This window comes from Otolemur garnettii, unplaced genomic scaffold, assembly GCF_000181295.1.
Source record: "Otolemur garnettii isolate 467f Iridium unplaced genomic scaffold, OtoGar3 scaffold00018, whole genome shotgun sequence".
NCBI classification, from domain to species: domain Eukaryota; kingdom Metazoa; phylum Chordata; class Mammalia; order Primates; family Galagidae; genus Otolemur; species Otolemur garnettii.
The window spans coordinates 24406649-24413556 of NW_003852413.1; the positions used below are offsets into that span (position 1 = coordinate 24406649).

Below are 6908 nucleotides of genomic sequence, written 5' to 3' on the forward strand. Positions count from 1 at the left end.
AAAAAAAAAAAAAAAAAAGAGATGCCCCCTTTTCATTTATTCATCCATTCAACAAATATTTATCAAACAGCTGCTTTATTCTAAGCACTGTTACTGGCATCAGGAGCACACTGGCAAACACAGATAAATAGATGTGGTCACTGCCCTCGTGGAACTTTCCATCCAATGAAACTAAGATCATTATAGAAATGACTACTCAAATAAGTATGAGATAACTTTGCTAAGGGCTCTGAAAGAAGGATATATAGTCAAAGTGTATAACTGGGGAATTTGAGTCTAAAGAGTCAAGGATGAGCCTGCAAAGGAGATAAAGAGCAGTCAGAACTAAAGGAGAATTGGCAGTGACATCACAGAATAAAAGGTGGTCAACTGTGTAGACATCCTGGGAGCTCATGAGATACCTATTTGCCCTCACTCCTCACATGCTAGTTCTGAGTACAGGTATGGAAAGGCTCTGGCATTGTGCCTGGCTCACAGGTGGTGCTTTGTAATGTTAGCTCCCTCTCGCCTTCCCCACGCTAAGCCTCCCTCCAGGGACCCCAGCTTTCTGGAACAAAGAAGCTGCTGAGGTTTGGACTTTTGTCACCTTAGGCCCCCAAACCCCAGCCATCCATTCCTCAGTGAAAGGCCCCCAGGCCTCTCCCTGTCTCTCTGCGTAAGTTCCATTACATGGAGCTCTATCATTCCTTAATCTACTTCCTCTTTTGCACTGGTCTTCCACAAAGAAGGTCTGGGTCCTGGGTCTTGGAGAAAGATGCATTTTGGCCTTGCTTCTGGAGCTGAGTCTGAGAATTTGCCTCCCAGCACTGTTTGGGGCGAATCTAAGTGTCTTAGGTTGAGAAAGGGAACAGAGGGGAGATAGGGAGGGGTGCTGCTCACCCAAGACAGAGTAGAGCCTAGAGCCTTTTCCACTGCAGACACTCCACTTCTCTTCTACAGAAGGTTCCAGTTGGAAGAGGTGTGGGTATGGGGGTGAAACTGTACAGTCTGTGAGCTAGCATAATGCAGTAAAGGTGCTGATCGAGGAAAACAGTGGAGGGTCAGGGTGGGGTGTCAGCAGGCTGCTGAGGACTAGAGGTCAGGGTTGGGACTGGAGATAAGGAGGAACAAGCTGTATGACTCTAGAAGGCTTAGATTTGATTTTGATTTATAGCTTCCTGCCCCACCAACCAGAGGGCAAAGGGTGATACCCATCCTGCTAACAAACCAATGGCAGAAAAAACAAAACAAAAGGAAAAACAAAACAAGGGGTGGTGCCTGTGGCTCAGTGGGTAGAGTGCAGGCCCCATATACTGAGGGTGGCGGGTTCAAACCCAGCCCTGGCCAAACTGCAACAAAGAATAACCAGGCGTTGTGGCAGGCACCTGTAGTCCCAGTTTCTTGGGAGGCTGAGGCAAGAGAATTGCTTAAGCCCAGGAGTTGGAGGTTGCTGTGAGCTGTGATGTCATAGCACTTTACAAAAACAAACAAACAAAAAAACTAATGGCAGACCAGCAAATAGAAGAGCTGTAGGAAGGAGCATTCCTAAGCCCAACACTGAGCTGGATCCATGACATTTCCCTCTCTCGAGCAATCAGACATTTTTTAGACCTTAAAACAATTGTAGTTTTCAGAGTATTTTCTGTCACATATTACTTTAATGGATCCAGCAAGGTAAACATTATTATGTTTACATTATTATGTCTACAGAGGAGGCAACAGGGTTTTAAAAATTAAATGGATAATAATTTAGGCATCTTGGCTCGCCACCTGTAGCACAGTGGTTACAGCGCCAGCCACATACAGCAAGGCTGGTGAGTTCAAACCCTTCCTGGGCCAGCTAAACAATGACAACTGGAACAAAAAACAGCTGGGCTACACCAGGCACCTATAGTCCCAGCTACTTTCGAGGCTAGGGTGAGAGAATTGCTTAAGCCCAAGAGTTTGAGGTTGCTGTGATGCCACAGCACTCTGCCAAGGGCAACATAGTAAGACTCTGTCTCAAAAATAATAATAATTTGGGCATCTGGCCAGCATGGTGGCTCATGCCTATAATCCTAGCACTGTGGGAGGTCATGCCAGGTGGATTGCCTGAGCTCACATGTTTGAGTCCACATGAGCCAGAGCAAGACCTCATCTCTAAAAAAATGGGGTAGCACCTGTGGCTCAGTGAGTAGGGCGCTGGTCCCATATACCAAGGATGGAGGGTTCAAACCTGACCCTGGCAAAACTGCAACAAAAAAAATAGCCAGGCATTGTAATGGGTGCCTGTAGTCACAGCTACTTGGGAGGCTGAGGCAAGAGAATCACTTAAGCCCCAGAGCTGGAGGTTGTTGTGAGCTGTGATGCCACAGCACTCTACTGAGGGCAACAAAGTGAGACTCTGTCTCTTAAAAAAAAAAAAAAAAAAAGGGCATCACGAGGAAAACTCAAACTCAGTTCCCTGACTTTGTATATAGGCCATGTAGACCTTCTTGCTAATTTTTTGGTGATATTGTACAGCTTCTACTGGCAGATCAGATGTGGGGTTTTCTAGCAGAGAACACAAAAGAGCTCCTTCCTAGTGACTGAAAAACTTTGGAGATACCCAGACTTTGGTAGCCACACATCAGCACAGCCCCCTCTCCTGGATACCAATATCCAGACACCAAGAAATATGAGATTTAGTGGCCTCTCACATATAGAAACACAAGAGGGACCTAGACTGGAAATGGCCTGGAAGCGGGGGAGAGAAGGGTGTGAGGAGTGGAAAATGCTAGCCTAGGAAGCAGCTGTTGGGGTCCACACCAGGTCTGGGGCTGACCCTTCAAAAATTCCGGTTGACACTCCCTTCCCACATCCCAAGCGCTAAATACTTTTTTTTCTTGCTCTACCTATACCTAATATAAAGATTTCACAGTTTTTCTTGATCCCTTACCTACTTCAGTCTTTTCTCCCATTCTTCCCTCTTCAGAAGTTCTTCCTCAGATGTATAACCTTTCTTCAGGCTGCACCTTAATCCTCTAAGAGCCCTCTCAGGCAGGTGCCAGGGGAACCCAAGACAGGGCTTTGGTTATTAAATATAAATAGGGAAATAAGGGAAGGGAACTGAATATAGACATAGATATTATATCCCTCCATCCCTGCAAGTTATTAGGAAGGATGTACTAGTGGTTGCTAAGCAACAGGTTTCCACAGAGGACAAGGCACTAGAGGAAAAAGCCTCCTTTGACTGAATATTGGGGTGGGAAGGTACCGGGTGGTGGTTCAAAGGCTCAGACTGGCAGGCTAGCTATCCTCCAAGACCAGCCCTTTCCCCAGGCCACAGCAAACTCCGCCTTTACAACCTTCAGGATTGGTGGAAGGAGGAAGGCCTCAGGCACTCCTTCCTTCCTGGGAGGAGGAGGGAACCTGGTTTCCATAGTAACCCAGAAACAATCCAACCCTGGTTTTGCTTACAGCTTCTCTGTGACCCCCGTCTTGGAACAGCTACAGTAATGGACCCCTTTCTCTTAAACCCTTAACTTCTGATTTGAGAGGAAGGGCCCATAGAAAGGTTGGCGGGGTGCAACAAAGCTGATCTCCCTTGGTCCTAAAGTGACCTATTAAGGCTCTAAAGGCGGGATGACACACAAGAGAAAGGATTTGTGTCTTCTCATTTGTGTACCCCATAAAGGGCTGTAAAACGCAGGGCCAAATGGTGGCATCAGATACAAACTGGGCCCAGTCTTGCCTCCTGAAAGGGCATATACAGACTGGGGTCACAGATCTCCGGAGAATGAGAGGGCAGGTTCTTTCGTGCCTCTTGGCCACCCAGGCTCCCATTCTCCTCCATCTCAAGTCCACTGTAGTCAAGAGAACGGAGACATAGAATATTAACGTATGTCAAGTATAAGTGAGTGGCACCGAGGGGCATAATCTGTTTTTCTAATATGACCACAAGCAGAGTGTTAGAAGAATTAGGCCGACAGCTGCTGGTTTTTCCCCCCTTTCTCTTCCCCCTCCTTGCTCTCCCTCTCCCTTCCTCCTCGGCGTTTGCACACACCAATGGCAGCCGAGCCCTGCTCGCGATTTCTCTTAATCTTCCTCCGCCATCCTGCGCTCTTTCCGCAGGCGGTGCTGCGAAGCCGGCAGAGCCCCGCGTCACACCTTACTGCTCTCTGAGATTGCTCCACAGAGAGCTCAAGGAGATGGCAATTCGGCGCTGATGCCGGCTGGCAGCAGTTGGGAGAGGGGAAGGAAAAGGGAGGGAGGTGGGGAAGGGGGAAAAAAGTTGGCACGGATACCAAGTTTTTCCCTAGAGATATTTGGGGTGGGGGGCAGTGAGAGAAAAGAGAAAAATGACACAGAGAAAAGAAAACAAGGAAAGAGAGGCAGAGTGAGACAGTGAGGGTGGTGGGAGTGGGGAGGGGAAGAGAGAAGTTCCCTCAGACATCCACATGTGGGCACCTGACTCATGACCCTCTAAAGATCATACCACTCAGCTGGGGTTCCCCTCACCCACTCCATACCTCACTTATACACACCCATACTCCCATCCAACCTGGAAGTCAAGAATGGCCCAGGCATGTTGTATGTATTTGCGAGTGTGTGTGTGCGTGTATACGCCTGTATGTTGTCTCTGTTTTGGATCGCAGTAGAATGCAGTATGTAAATGAGATGGTTATTACCGCAATGTTCATCAAGCTGAGCCGAGAAGACATTAATAGCCTGATGAATATGCATGTGAATTTGTTAATTAAGTTAATTATTCTGCTGAAAATGCATTCGTCTTCCAAGGACATTTTCCCAATGATTTTTACATGCTCTAGCCATTAGTCATGCTATATTTTATCAGGGAAATGAGTTTGCTTAAGTTGTAAAAAAAAAAAAAAGTAAAAGAAAAAAAGAAAGAAAAAGAGAAAGGAGGAAAAAAATCAAAGAGGAAAATGTGTTAAAGTTGAGAGTGGAAAGGCATATTTGAAGCAGGCCTGAAGTTTGAGGCCCAGCTGGGCTTTTGAAGCCTGCCCTCGATTTTTATGGGTACCTCACTCTACATTTTTTTGCCCTTTTTTTGATGACAAACTTTTTTTTCCAGTGCCAAATTTCCAACACATTAATTAATTGTTGTAGCCAATTAACTGTAGTTGTGCAAATGAGTTTAGCACTAATTACCATGCAGTGCCTGTAATCACATAAAAAACTTGCTGAGAGAAAGGAGAAGAGAAAGGAGGAATGGGAAGGGAGTGGTGGCAGGAGAGGAGGGGGTCTGGAATAGAAGAACATCCAAGGAAAGGGAACAAGAGGGAGTCTTGAGATTTCCTTACCAACTTGGCTCCAAAAGAAGGTACCTGTCTTCCCAGCCACATTCAGGACCTCTAAGCATCATGAAATTTCAGTGTAAAGAGGAAGGGAAAGAGCCAGTAAAGAGTGGTCTTCCTTTGTCTAAGAACTTCCAACCAAAATACAAAGGTTCAACCTAATGTGCATGATGCAATGGTACATGTCAAAAATATTAAGAAATGAGTATAATTGTGATGGATGTGTTACTTGGTTCAATGTAAACATTTCACATTGTATATTGAAGCAGTACCCTGAACCCCATAAATGCATCAATGTACAAAGTTATGATTTAATAAAAAATAATTATTAAAAAAACCCAAATACAAAGGTTCAGAATGGATATTTCTAGTTGTTTCAGTGAGGCAACATGGTAATCCCTATATTCCCCATTCCAGGCCTCCACCTCAGTGCTGGAATTACTGGACAGGGATAGTGGGTGTCATTGGGAGATATGCTGTTCCTGATGGGCCAACAGAGATAGAGAAGCGTGAGATGTAATCTCAACCTGGTTCTGGAGCTGTCAATAAATGGGGAAAACTGTTACAAGTCCACAACTACTAGAACAGGCCAAGGGAGCAATGGTAAAATCAACTATAAAAGAGCCAGCTCCAGTAGGAGGTGGGAGGTAGCAGTTTCTGGCCAGAGTTCCCAGGAGAGAAGCCAAATGTCTTTTCCTTCAAGTTGGCATTTCTACCATCCATCATATCTGGGCCAACGCTAGGTTTCCACCTGTCAGCTTCAACCAGTGCACAGAGGCCGAGGAACAGATGAAATAATTTCTCTATCTTCTCCTGTCTCAGCTGTTTGTGATTTAGTTGGAGGGAATGAGCAGTGGTAAAGTCAAGACTAAGCACCAAACTGGTATTTTTGCTAACATTCTTGTCCCCTCTCCACCATGTTCTAAACACAGAGCCTGCCCAAGGGTGTGTGTGTGTAAACAAACTGTTGTTCCTCATCACCAGAGATAACAAGAAAAAGATGCTGTATCTCTCTTACCTCTCCAGAATAGACAGTGTAGCTCTCTTGTCATTGGCCCCAATTCCCTCAGACCTCAGAGACACATTCAACTGGAGTTTCCAAGGAAAACCATGATCACTCATCCTCTGATAGACATCCAAAGGCTAGATCCTGCCTTCCCTATTCCAGGTGTCAGGTCTGTGGACAGATTGCTCAAGAGCTCCATCTACTTCAGCCTTGTTCTTCTCTGGCAAAGGGGGAAAAAACTGTCCCCTGCTTCATGACATTGGTGCTTGTCTAACCTATGAACCAAAGTTGGCTATGAAGACTCAGGCTGCTCCAATGCTGTCCCTGCCTCCATCTGTCTCTCTATTAGTATCACACACACCATACCTTCTTCCCAGCAACCTTAAGTCAAAGACCTTTCTTAAAAAGGTCTGATGAGGTGGAAAGAAGCCTATTATCTTAGGTTTCAGGTTCCCTTTTACCAATCAGTAGCATGTGATCTTGGTAAAATGGAGATAATAGTAGAGTCATTTCCAAAGCATTAATAAGTTTAATAATTGTGAATATAAATACTCAGAGCCAAGCATGGTGGCTCACACCTGTTACCTCAGCACTTTGAGAGGCCACAGTGGGAGGATCACTTGAGGTCAGGAGTTCAAGACCAA

The 6908-nt window shown here is 45.6% G+C and overlaps 1 protein-coding gene across 1 annotated transcript in view; it reads right to left on the reverse strand.

Moving 5' to 3' along the window:
* Positions 1-6319: 6319 nt before the first annotated feature.
* CDK12 (cyclin dependent kinase 12) overlaps positions 6320-6908 on the reverse strand; it is a 104850-nt gene continuing 104261 nt past the window's right edge. Inside the window, exon 18 of the mRNA XM_023510963.1 lies at positions 6320-6539. The gene's annotated coding sequence lies outside the window, so the exon portion shown is untranslated. The remainder of the gene's footprint in view (positions 6540-6908) is intronic.